General features: G+C 40.0%; 1 protein-coding gene across 1 annotated transcript in view; it reads left to right on the top strand.

The window, feature by feature from the left end:
* The first annotated feature begins 9,326 nt into the window (after positions 1 to 9,326).
* LOC135525825 (BTB/POZ domain-containing protein 7-like) overlaps positions 9,327 to 14,301 on the top strand; it is a 56,410-nt gene continuing 51,435 nt past the window's right edge. The window contains exon 1 of the mRNA XM_064953719.1: positions 9,327 to 9,672. The gene's annotated coding sequence lies outside the window, so the exon portion shown is untranslated. The remainder of the gene's footprint in view (positions 9,673 to 14,301) is intronic.

The following is a 14,301-nucleotide window of genomic DNA, read 5'->3' as shown; positions in this document are numbered from 1 at the left end:
AAACATCATGCTTTGGGGCTGTTTGTCTGCAAAGGGACCAGGACAACTGATCTGTGTAAAGGATAGAATAAATGGGGCCATGTATCGTGAGATTTTGAGTGAAAACCTCCTTCCATCAGCAAGGGCATTGAAGACGAAACGTGGCTGGGTCTTTCAGCATGACAATGATCCCAAACACACTGCACGGGCAACAAAGGAGTGGCTTCGTAAGAAGCATTTCAAGGTCCTGGAGTGGCCTAGCCAGTCTCCAGATCTCAACCCCATAGAAAATCTTTGGAGGGAGTTGAAAGTCCATGTTGCCCAGCAACAGCCCCAAAACATCACTGCTCTAGAGGAGATCTGCATGGAGGAATGGGCCAAAATACCAGCAACAGTGTGTGAAAACCTTGTGAAGACTTACAGAAAACGTTTGACCTCTGTCATTGCCAACAAAGTGTATATAACAAAGTATTGAGATAAACTTTTGTTATTGACCAAATACTTATTTTCCACCATAATTTGCAAATTAATTAATTAATAATCCTACAATGTGATTTTCTGGATTTTTTCTCATTTTGTCTGTCAGTTGAAGTGTACCTATGATGAAAATTACAGGCCTCTCATCTTTTTAAGAGGGAGAACTTGCACAATTGGTGGCTGACTAAATACTTTTTTGCCCCACTGTAGTTTTTTGCTTTTCCAACAGTCTTTCCATTGTCACTGTGGAGTTATGGCAACTGACTATTTACAGTATGAGTCACACGTTTGGACACACTGACTCATTCAAGGGGTTTTCTTCATTTTTACTATTTTCTACATTGTAGAATAATAGCGAAGAGGTCAAAGTTTGATTTGATTTGATCAAACTATGAAATGACACATGGAATCATGTAGTAACCAAAAAAGTGTTAAACAAATCAAAATATATTTTATATTCTTCAAAGTAGCCACCCTTTGCCTTGATGACAGCTTTGACATTCTCTCAACCAGCTTCATGAGGTAGTCACCTGGAATGCACTTGTTGGCTGCTTTTCCTTCACTCTGCGGTCCAATTCCTCCCAAACCATCTCAATTGGGTTGAGGTATGGTGATTGTGGAGGCCAGGTCATCTGATACAGCACTCTCCTTTGTCAAATAGCCCTTACACAGCCTGGAGGTCATTGTCCTGTTGAAAACAAATGATAGTACCACTAAGTGCAAACCAGATGGGATGGCGTATTGCTGCAGAATGCTGTGGTAGACATGCTGTTCAAGAGTACCTTGAATTCTAAATAAATCACTGACACTGACACTCCCACACCATAACACCTCCTCCATGCTTTACAGTGGCAAATACACATGCAGAGATCATCCATTCACCCACACTGCGTCTCACAAAGACACTGCGGTTGGAATCAAAAATCTCCAATTTGGACTCCAGACCAAAGGACAGATTTCCACCGGTCTAATGTCCATTGCTAGTGTTGGTCCACGCAAGTCTCTTATTATTATTGGTGTCCTTTAGTAGTGTTTTTTTGCAGTAATTTGACCACGAAGGCCTGATTTGCGTAGTCTCCTCTGAACAGTTGATGTTGAGATCTGTTGATGTCTTGAACTCTGTGAAGCATTTATTTGGGCTGCAATTTCTGAGGCTGGTAACTGTAATGAACTTATCCTCTGCAGCAGAGGTAACTCTGGGTCTTCCTTTCAGTGGCGGTCCTCATGAGAGCCAGTTTCATCATAGTGGTTGATGGTTTTTGCAATTGCACTTGAAGATACATTGAAAGTTCTTGAAATTTTCTGAATTTTCTGAAATCATTGACTGACCTTCATGTCTTAATTAAAGTAATGACGGACTGTTGTTTCTCGTTGCTTATTTGAGCTGTTCTTGCCATAACATGGACTTGGTATTTTACCAAATAGGGCTAGCTTCTGTGTACCACCCTACCTTGTCACAACACAACTGACTGGCTCAAACTCATTAAGAAGGAAAGAAATTTCACAAATTAACTTTTAACAAGGCACACCTGTTAATTGAAATGCATTCCAGGTGAGCACCTCATGAAGCTAGTTGAGAGAATACCAAGAGTGTGCAAAGCTGTCATCAAAGCAAAGGGTGGCTACTTTGAAGAATCTCAAATATAACATGTGTTTTGATTTAATTAACACTTTATTTTTTGGTTACTACATGATTCCATATGTGTTATTCCTGTCACACCCTAACCTGATATATCTGTTTCTTTATATTTTGGTTAGGTCAGGGTGTGAATAGGGTGGGTACGTTCATTTTTGTATTGTCTAGGGTTTTTGTATTGTCTTGGGCTAGGTTTTTGTATGTCTAGGGTTTTGTAGGAGTATGGGGTTTTTGTATATCTATGTTGGCCTGATATGGTTCCTAATCAGAGACAGCTGTTTATCGTTGTCTCTGATTGGGGATCATATTTAGTTAGCCATTTCCCTTTGGTGTTTGTGGGATCTTGTCTATGTGTAGTTGCCTGTCAGCACTCGTTTGTATAGCGTTTTGTTATTTTGTTAGTATGTGAAGTGTTTCATTCTTTTAATAAATAATAATAACAGCGCTGCGCCTTGGTCCGATCCTTATAACGAACGTGACAATTTCATAGATGTGATGTCTTCAGTATTATTCTACAATGTAGAAAATAGTAAAAATAAAGAAAAACCCTTGAATGAGTATGTGTGTCCAAGCTTTTGACTGGTACAGTATATCAGGAATGGTTTTCTTTTCTTTACAGGAAGCAATTAGAATTATTCCCAGTTCACCCCAGCTAAAAGATAAACAAGAATTTCAGTTCTGAGGCAAGAGAATAGACACTACAACCTTAACTATACTTCTCAACAGATCTTAGTGTTTGTCAAGAACCAGGACTAGAGTATTCCCCTTCCCATCTCCATCTGATAAAGTAACAACATCCTGTGTCTGGCGCCTGGTTCTGTATGTCCACTAGAAGATCTCAAAAATCACTCATTCAACTGAAGGCACATGCAGATTGGAATTTTGGAGGTGAAAACTGAGTGGGCCGGGTGTCAGTCTGCTGAAACAATGTTAAGTGTCTGCAATAAAGACAAGCAACAATGCAATGCCATCAAGACAAAAATACTCAATTTCATAATTCAACCTCTTTAGAAACTAAATAAATTACAAATATTAAACATTATACCATCCACTTGGTAAATGATTGCGGTTTAGTTTGTGTTTATACATTAATTCATCTTATATATTATTAAGATTAGCTTCATTTAGGCAGTTTTTGTGGCTCAGTGATTTTTCAGTGATGTCCTTTTATACATTTTGGTGGAGCCGAGTGAGTGTTCTGGAGGGGTCTCTGGCGGTAAACTGGGATATGGTGCATGATCCATCCAACCGGGACTGGGAGAGTGAACGCAAACACTAACATTGTGAAGAGAGATTGCTGTGAGGGAAACAAGGAGATCACATACATATTTAGCATGTAAAACATTGCTGTGCAAATACTGAATCAAACGGTTAACAGGCACCACCTGAATGTAACGCCTTAGTCTTTTAATAATAATAATAATGATAATATATTGAACAAAAATATAAATGCAACATGTAACAATTTCAAAGACTTTACTGAGTTACAGTTCATATGAGGGAATTAGTCAATTAAAATATATTCATTAGGCCTTGATCTATGGATGTCACATGACCGGAAATACAGATAAGGTTCTGTTGGTTACAGATACCTTTAAAAAATGGGCCTCATGATCTCGTCGCGTATTATTGTGTATTCAAATTGCCAATCGATAAAATGTCATTGTGTTCGTTGTCCGTAGTTTATGCCTGCCCATACCATAACCCCTACCACCACAATGGGGCACTTTTCTCACAATGTTGACATCAGCAAACCGCTCGGCCACACGACGCTATACCCATGGTCTGCGGTTGTGAGGCGCGTTGGACATACTACCAAATTCTCTAAAACGACGTTGGAGGCAGCTTATGCTAGAGAAATTAACATTACATTAGCTTCCAACAGCTCTGGTGAACATTCCTGCAGTCATCATGCCAATTGCACGCTCCCTCAAAACTTTAGACATCTGTGGCATTGTGTTGTGAGACAAAACTGCACATTTTAGAGTGGCCTTTTATTGTCCCCAGGACTAGGTGCATTTGTGTTATGATCATGCTGTTTAATCAGCTTCTTGATATGCCACACCTGTCAGGTGGATGGATTATCTTGGCACAGGAGAAATGCTCATGAACAGGGATGTAGACAAATGTTTTGAGAGAAACAAGCTTTTTGTACAAGCGTGTATTAATAATATAATATGTGTAAATTGGAAATATGTTTTTTGCATATCCCAATTCTCACTGAGACACCTCTGCGAGTAGGGTCATGGTCAGGGTCTGCCATTATCATTGGTGGCCCTAAAGCAATTAGGGTTAAGTGCCTTCCTCAAGGGCACATCTACAGATTTTTCACCTTGTCAGCTTGGGGATTTGAACAAGAAACCTTTTGGTTACTGGCCCAACGCGTTAACTGCTAGGCTACGTTACAGTGTAATAACACAGTAATTACCTTGTTCAGGTTTTTATGCTTTGTGTAAAGCCATCTCACGCTCTCTCTCTTCCTCTCTCCCTCGCTCCCTCTCTCTCACTCTCTATCTCTTTCTCTCATAGAAACCAACTTCCCCTCAAGCTGTAGGTTTACAGCTTGGCGGACCAATTGACCTCCCCCCCAGAGGCTCATGAACCTTGGCTCTGATGATAATATATCGTTGTCTCCCTAGCACAGTCTCCATCCCCCTGCCTCCATAGCATCCTCCCCTGGCACTGTAGACTTCATAGCAACACCCATAAATGATCCGTTAAAAACCCTGTAGATGTCCCTGAGGAGAGCAGAGCGGACAGCTGGACCAACATTGGGCTCTGTCTCACATCTCAGTCATCATATCTCTTTTCCGAGGGGAAAGCTTGGCTCTACTAACTTATAAATAACAAATAAATAAAACATATTTCTCTCTCGGCTGGAAAACCCACCTCACTTGAATTCACCACATTAGAGAATGTAAAGTGATATGTTACAGATATGGCTGCCTGATACTGAAACTTTGTTGTTATGTTGTAGTTTCTTGTGTGATGTTAGGAGTTCAGTGGGCAACAACTTGTAAAAGTTAGCTTTCTTTTAATTAAATTCCTATGAGCTTTGTCTAAACCTGCCTGACCCTACAATTCTGACATTGGATGATAATATAGTGTACCATGCACTTTAAACTATTTGCAGACAACAACAAAAAATAATGCAAAAGATCTAAATAAATTCTTAACATTGACATAATGAAATAAATGCCAAAAGAGACAATTCCAAAACAATGTTTTTTTGGTAAAAGATTACCTTATATACGTATATATACTGTATATTAGGCCTTAATCTATATATATATATATCTATATATATATATATATATATATATATATATATATATATATATATATATATATATATACAGTGCCTTGCGAAAGTATTCTGCCCCCTTGAACTTTGCGACTTTTTGCCACATTTCAGGCTTCAAACATAAAGATATAAAAATGTATTTTTTTGTGAAGAATCAACAACAAGTGGGACACAATCATGAAGTGGAACGAGATTTATTGGATATTTCAAACTTTTTTAACAAATCAAAAACTGCAAAATTATTCAGCCCCCTTAAGTTAATACTTTGTAGCACCACCTTTTGCTGCGATTACAGCTGTAAGTCGCTTGGGGTATGTCTCTATCAGTTTTGCACATCGAGAGACTGAAATTTTTTCCCATTCCTCCTTGTAAAACAGCTCGAGCTCAGTGAGGTTGGATGGGGAGCATTTGTGAACAGCAGTTTTCAGTTCTTTCCACAGATTCTCGATTGGATTCAGGTCTGGACTTTGACTTGGCCATTCTAACACCTGGATATGTTTATTTTTGAACCATTCCATTGTAGATTTTGCTTTATGTTTTGGATCATTGTCTTGTTGGAAGACAAATCTCCGTCCCAGTCTCAGGTCTTTTGCAGACTCCATCAGGTTTTCTTCCAGAATGGTCCTGTATTTGGCTCCATCCATCTTCCCATCAATTTTAACCATCTTCCCTGTCCCTGCTGAAGAAAAGCAGGCCCCTTGAACTTTGCAACCTTTTGCCACATTTCAGGCTTCAAACATAAAGATATAAAACTGTATTTGTTTGTGAAGAATCAACAACAAGTGGGACACAAAAATTTTTAACAAATCAAAAACTGAAAAATTGGGCGTGCAAAATTATTCAGCCCCTTTACTTTCAGTGCAGCAAACTCTCTCCAGAAGTTCAGTGAGGATCTCTGAATGATCCAATGTTGACCTAAATGACTAATGATGATAAATACAATCCACCTGTGTGTAATCAAGTCTCCGTATAAATGCACCTGCACTGTGATAGTCTCAGAGGTCCGTTAAAAGAGCAGAGAGCATCATGAAGAACAAGGAACACACCAGGCAGGTCCGAGATACTGTTGTGAAGAAGTTTAAAGCCGGATTTGGATACAAAAAGATTTCCCAAGCTTTAAACATCCCAAGGAGCACTGTGCAAGCGATAATATTGAAATGGAAGGAGTATCAGACCACTGCAAATCTACCAAGACCTGGCCGTCCCTCTAAACTTTCAGCTCATACAAGGAGAAGACTGATCAGAGATGCAGCCAAGAGGCCCATGATCACTCTGGATGAACTGCAGAGATCTACAGCTGAGGTGGGAGACTCTGTCCATAGGACAACAATCAGTCGTATATTGCACAAATCTGGCCTTTATGGAAGAGTGGCAAGAAGAAAGCCATTTCTTAAAGATATCCATAAAAAGTGTTGTTTAAAGTTTGCCACAAGCCACCTGGGAGACACACCAAACATGTGGAAGAAGGTGCTCTGGTCAGATGAAACCAAAATTGAACTTTTTGGCAACAATGCAAAACGTTATGTTTGGCGTAAAAGCAACAAAGCTCATCACCCTGACCACACCATCCCCACTGTCAAACATGGTGGTGGCAGCATCATGGTCTGGGCCTGCTTTTCTTCAGCAGGGACAGGGAAGATGGTTAAAATTGATGGGAAGATGGATGGAGCCAAATACAGGACCATTCTGGAAGAAAACCTGATGGAGTCTGCAAAAGACCTGAGATTGGGGCTGTAGATTTGTCTTCCAACAAGACAATGATCCAAAACATAAAGCAAAATCTACAATGGAATGGTTCAAAAATAAACATATCCAGGTGTTAGAATGGCCAAGTCAAAGTCCAGACCTGAATCCAATCGAGAATCTGTGGAAAGAACTGAATACTGCTGTTCACAAATGCTCTCCATCCAACCTCACTGAGCTCGAGCTGTTTTGCAAGGAGGAATGGGAAAAAATTTCAGTCTCTCGATGTGCAAAACTGATAGAGACATACCCCAAGTGACTTACAGCTGTAATCGCAGCAAAAGGTGGCTCTACAAAGTATTAACTTAAGGGGGCTGAATAATTCTGCAGTTTTTGATTTGTTAAAAAAGTTTGAAATATCCAATAAATGTCGTTCCACTTCATGATTGTGTCCCACTTGTTGTTGATTCTTCACAAAAAAATACATTTTTATATCTTTATGTTTGAAGCCTGAAATGTGGCAAAAGGTCGCAAAGTTCAAGGGGGCCGAATACTTTCGCAAGGCACTGTATGTATGCACACTGTGTGGTCTTCATGGTAGCTCATTGTTGCTCTCATGGAATGTAATTCCCTGTCTACAAATAGGCCTATAAGGCAGTGCTGGAAAATGATGGTGGCCACACAAAATATTGACACTTTGGGCCCAAATTAGACATTTTCACTTAGGGGTGTACTCACTTTTGTTGCCAGCGGTTTAGACATTAATGGCTGTGTGTTGAGTAATTTTGAGGGGAAATTTACACTGTTATACAAGCTGTACACTCACTACTTTACATTGTAGCAAAGTGTCATTTCTTCAGTGTTGCCACATAAAAAGATATACTCAAATATTTACAAAAATGTGAGGGGTGTACTCACTTCTGTGATATACTGTATGTTTTGTTCGATAAAGTTCATATTTATATTCAAAAATCTCAGTTTACATTGGCTCGTTATGTTCAGTAATGTTTTGCTTCCAAAACATCCGGTGATTTTGCAGAGAGCCACATCAATTTACAGAAATGCTTTTTCACAAATGTTTATGTAAATACAATTGTTATGCATGGAACTTTAGATAAACTTCTCCTTAATACAACCGCTGTGTCAGATTTCAAAAAAGCTTTACTGAAAAAGCACACCATGTAATAATCTGAGTACACCGCTTAGAGACAAAAACAAGCCATACAGATATCTGCCATGTTGTGAAGTCAACAGAAGTCAGAAATAGCATTATAAATATTCACTTACCTTTGATGATCTTCATCAGAATGCACTCCCAGGAATCCCAGTTCCACAATAAATGTTTGATTTGTTTGATAAAGTCCATAATTTATGTCCAAATACCTCCTTTTTGTTTGCGCGTTTAGTACACACTCCAAACTCACGAGGCGCCATGTGAAAGTTCAGACGAAAAGTCATATTACAGTTCGTAGAAACATGTCAAACAAAGTATAGAATCAATCTTTAATATGTTTTTATCAAAAAACTTAAATAATGTTTCAACCGAAGAATTCCTTTGTCTGTACAAATGATGAGCTCATGGCACTCTGCCAGACCCCTGACTCAATCAGCTCTCATTCCCCCCTCCTTCACAGTAGAAGCCTCAAACAAGGTTCTAAAGACTGTTGACATCTAGTGGAAGCCCTAGGGAGTGCAATATGACCCCATAGACACTGTATATTCGATAGGAAATTACTTGAAAAACTACAAACCTCAGATTTCCCACTTCCTGGTTGGATTTTTTTCTCAGGTTTTTGCCTGCCATATGAGTGCTGTTATACTCACATACATCATTCAAACATTTTTAGAAACTTCAGAGTGTTGTCTATCCAAATATACTGATAATATGCATATATCAGCAACTGGGCCTGAGTAGCAGGTAGTTTACTCTGGGCACATTATTCATCCAAGCTACTCAATACTGCCCCCAGCCATAAGAAGTACGACAGAGAAATCTGGTGAAAGTGCATGTGTAGCTGTCATTGCATGCATTTGCTCCATTGTTAACATGTTGGTAACCCACTCTTTGATTGTTTACAATTTTCCAGACTGTGGCTTTTAAATACTCATAAACTACACTTTAAATATTTAATGAGTACTGGAGGCCTATTATATGACCTACCTATATTGCTCGCATATACAGCTAGACGGCGCTCGCAAGCTGACAATTCCCGACTCATTACAGATTTGAACCAGTCAGCAAACAGCCTCCGGATAGGCCACACCACCCACCCAACCAAGCGCGGTGCAAGGATGTTTTTTCTTCGGGAAAACAAATCCAAGCAAAGGGTCACGTCTTGAGTTTATTTTCTCGCTAAAAAAACATGGAATTTGTTGAAAAGTCGAGGCAAAGTGGATCTAAAGGCATTCTCTCGTTGGATATGGCGTCGATCTATGCGTGATGCTCGGTGTTACAAAGGGGATTTGTGCCGTTGACAAAAAAAAATCTAAAAGGAATTATCATAACTTGAGTCGGGAATCAACTTGAAAGGAAGAATAATTTCTGTAAGAAGAGAAGGAAAGGAAGGCTCGAGCATATTGAAGTCGGCTCAAGGTATGACATCTCAAACTATTCAGTCAACGACCTATATTATTAATGAACATTTACAAAACTTGTCAAGTCTCCGCGCACTAGTCAAAGTAGACGTAGCAACCGACATGTAATTACAGGGTTATGAACGTGGCTAACAGGCTACCGAAATGTTTCTTTGCGTTTTTGCACTGGACTTGTTTGCTTTAATGGCCACTTTTACTGCGATTAATTTCCGATTCAGCCGAACCTATTCCACACGAGGAATGGGCATGCGAAGGTTTTAGCAGGAATAATCGAACTGCTGTCAGCAAGGCAACAACAGCTCCGTGGTAGGCTAATGGATTACGATAGTTTACTATAACAAAGCCTTTCCACTGCATTCTTCTGGCTTGTTATGTAGCCTTTTTGTAGGCAAAGTTGCAGCGACACAGAACGGTCTGATCCGTATGCTATTCCCCTAACTAGAACACCTCTTGTTAAATTGTACATACAAAAAATAATAATAAAGGCCTCTACTATTATTCAATAAAAAGTGAAACGTTGTTGTTATTTATTGCTAGCCTATACATCGCCTCTTTACTGTTGAAGTGACGGATGCGGCGTTGCAATGAGTGGTGTCCCAATTTTGTCAACGTCAAACATTCAAATGTATTTTTTTTTCACGTTGGCAGATCAATGTATTAAACTTACATTTGACTCCAACAGTAACGCCATTTGAATAACCTCTTTCCTTCTATGGCAACTTGAATTTAGTTTTTGGACTTATCTCAGGTAGCAGAGTGTTTACTTGTCTGCTTTAGGATGTTTAGTGTATAGGAGGACCCTATGGAGTGTGAAATCCACCAGTATGTCATTGAGTTGCGTCAGAATGGCTCACACAGGCATCAGATTAGATAAAAATATATATATTTTTATATATTACACCTTTATTTTATCAGGTAGGCTAGTTGAGAACAAGTTCTCATTTGCAACTGCGACCTTGCCAAGATTAATGCAAGCAGTTCGACACATACAACAACACAGAGTTACACATGGAATAAACAAACATACAGTCAATAATACAGTAGAAAATTATATACACAGTATGTGCAAATGAGGTAGGATAAGGGTGATAAGGCAATAAATAGGCCATGGTGGCGAAGTAATTACAATATAGCAATTAAACACTGGAATGGTAGATGTGCAGAATATATATATATATATATATGTGTGTGTGTGTGTGTGTGTGTGTGTGTGTGTGTGTGTGTGTGTGTGTGTGTGTGTGTGTGTGTGTGTGTGTGTGTGAGTGAATATGCAAGTAGAGATACTGGGGTGCAAAGGAGCAAGATAAATAAATACAGTATGGGGATGAAGTAGTTGGATGGGCTATGTACAGGTGCAGCGATCTGTGAGCTGCTCTGACAGCTGGTGCTTAAAGCTAGTGAGGGAGATATGAGTCTCCAGCTACAGTGATTTTTGCAGTTCGTTCCAGTCATTGGCAGCAGAGAACTGGAAGGAAAGGCAACCAAAGGAAGAATTGGCTTTGGGGGTGACCAGTGAGATATACCTGCTGGAGCACATGCTATGGGTGGGTGCTGCTATGGTGACCAGTGAGCTGAGATAAGGCGGGGCTTTCCCTAACAAAGACTTGTAGATGACCTGGAACCAGTGTGTTTGGTGACGAGTATGAAGTGAGGGCCAGCCAACGAGAGCGTACAGGTCGCAGTGGTGGGTAGTATATGGGGCCTTGGTGACAAAACGGATGGCACTGTGATAGACTGCATCCAATTTGTTGAGTAGAGTGTTGGAGGCTATTTTGTAAATGACATCGCCGAAGTCTAGGATCGGTAGGATGGTCAGTTTTACGAGGGTATGTTTTGCAGCATGAGTGAAGGATGCTTTGTTGTGAAATAAGAAGCCGATTCTAGATTTAATTTTGGATTGGAGATTCTTAATGTGGTTGTGGAAGGAGAGTTTACAGTCTAAACAGACACCTAGGTATTTGTAGTTGTCCACATATTCTAAGTCAGAACCGTCCAGAGTAGTGATGCTGGACGGACGGGCAGGTGCGGGCAGCCATCGGTTGAAGAGCATGCATTTAGTTTTACTTGCATTTAAGAGCAGTTGGAGGCCACGGAAGGAGAGTTGTATGGCATTAAAGCTCGTCTGGAGGTCAGTTAACACAGTGTCCAAAGAAGGGCCAGAGGTATACAGAATGGTGTCGTCTGCGTAGAGGTGAATCAGAATCACCAGCAGCTAGAGCGAAATAATTGATGTACACAGAGAAGAGAGTCGGCCCGAGAATTGAACCCTGTGGCACCCCCATAGAGACTGCCAGACGTCCGGACTAGAGGTCGACCAATTAATCGGAATGGCCGATTAATTAGGGCCAATTTCAAGTTTTCATAACAATCGGAAATCGGTATTTTTGTGCGGCGATTTTCCCGATTAAAATATATATATATATATTTATTTTTATACCTTTATTTAACTAGGCAAGTCAATTAAGTACACATTCTTATTTTCAATGATGGCGTAGGAACGGTGGGTTAACTGGCTTGTTCAGGGGCAGAATGACAGATTTTCACCTTGTCAGCTCGAGGGATCCAATCTTGCAACCTTACAGTTAACTCGTCCAACGTTCTAACCACCTGCCTCTCATTGCACTCCACGAGGAGCCTGCCTGTTACGCGAATGCAGTTGAAGCCAAGGTAAATTGCAAGCTAGCATTAAACTTATATCTTATAAAAATCAATCAATCATAATCACTAGTTATAACTACACATGGTTGATGATATTACTAGTTTATCTAGCGTGTCCTGCGTTGCATATAATCGATGCAACGCTGGGGAATGATTTAACAAAAGCGCATTTGCGAAAATAGCACAATTGTTGGACGACTGTACCTAACCATAAACACCAATGCCTTTAAACCTGCATACTTAGCTAAAATAATTCCAGGTTAGCAGGCAATATTAACCAGGTGAAATTATGTAATTTCTCTTGCGTTCATTGCACGCAGAGTCAGGGTATATGCAACAGTTTGGGCCACCTGGCTCATTATGAACTAATTTGCCAGAATGTTACGTAATTATGACATAACATTGAAGGTTGTGCAATGTAACACAAATATTTAGACTTATGGATGCCACTGGTTAGATAAAATACCGAACGGTTCCGTATTTCACTGAAATAATAAACATTTTGTTTTCGAAATGATAGTTTCCGGTTTCGACCATATTAATGACCAAAGGCTCATATTTCTGTGTGTTATTATGTTATAATTAAGTCTATGTTTAGATAGAGCAGTCTGACTGAGCGATGGTAGGCAGCAGCAGGCTCGTAAGCATTCATTCAAACAGCACTTTCGTGCGTTTTCAGCAGCAAGCACAGCTCTGTTTATGACTTCAAGCCTATCAGTCTAATGGCTGGTGTAACCGATGTGAAATGGCTAGCTAGTTAGCTGGGTGTGCGCTAATAGCGTTTCAAACGTCACTCGCTCTGAGACTTGGAGTAGTTATTCCCCTTGCTCTGCAAGGGCCGCGGCTTTTGTGGAGCGATGGGTAACGCTGCTTCGAGTCTGGCTGTTGTCGACGTGTTCCTGGTTCGAGCCCAGGTAGGGGCGAGGAGAGGGACGGAAGCTATACTGTTACACTGGCAATACTGTAGTGCCTATAAGAACATCCAATAGTCAAAGGTATATGAAATACAAATGGTATAGAGAGAAATAGTCCTATAAATACAATATTAACTACAACCTAAAACCTCTTACCTTGGAATATTGAAGTTTCATGTTAAAAGGAACCACCAACTTTCATATGTTCTCATGTTCTGAGCAAGCAAACTTTTTTACATTGCACTTTTACATTTACATTAAATTACATTTAAGTCATTTAGCAGACGCTCTTATCCAGAGCGACTTACAAATTGGTGAATTCACCTTCTGACATCCAGTGGAACAGCCACTTTACAATAGTGCATCTAAATCATTAAGGGGGGGGGGGTGAGAAGGATTACTTATCCTATCCTAGGTATTCCTTGAAGAGGTGGGGTTTCAGGTGTCTCTAACACTTTGGTGGGGTTTCAGGTGTCTCTAACACTTTGTTTTTGCATTATTTAAACCAAATTGAACATGTTTCATTATTTATTTGAGGCTAAATTGATTTTTATTGATGTATTATATTAAGTTAAAATAAGTGTTCATTCAGTATTGTTGTAATTGTTATTATTACAAACAAAAAAATACATTTTTTAAAAATCGGCCGATTAATCGGTACCGGCATTTTGGGGGGGGATCAACCTCTAGTCCGGACAACAGGCCCTCCAATTTGACACACTGAACTCTATCAGAGAAGTAGTTGGTGAACCAGGCGAGGCAATCATTTGAGAAACCAAGGCTGTTGAGTCTGCCGATAAGAATTTGGTGATTGACAGAGTCGAAAGCCTTGGCCAGGTCAATGAATACGGCTGCACAGTAATGTCTCTTATCAAATGCGGTTATGATATCGTTTAGTTCCTTGAGCGTGACTGAGGTGCACCCATGACCAGCTCTGAAACCAGATTGCAAAGCGGAGAAGGTACGGTGGGATTCAAAATGGTCTGTAATATGTTTGTTAACTTGGCTTACGAAGACCTTAGAAAGGCAGGGTAGGATAGATATAGGTCTGTAGC

Source organism: Oncorhynchus masou, chromosome 32 (assembly GCF_036934945.1).
Source record: "Oncorhynchus masou masou isolate Uvic2021 chromosome 32, UVic_Omas_1.1, whole genome shotgun sequence".
Lineage (NCBI taxonomy): Eukaryota > Metazoa > Chordata > Actinopteri > Salmoniformes > Salmonidae > Oncorhynchus > Oncorhynchus masou.
The sequence above is the reverse complement of the archived record's forward strand: the minus strand, read 5'-3'. Positions and strand labels throughout refer to the sequence as shown.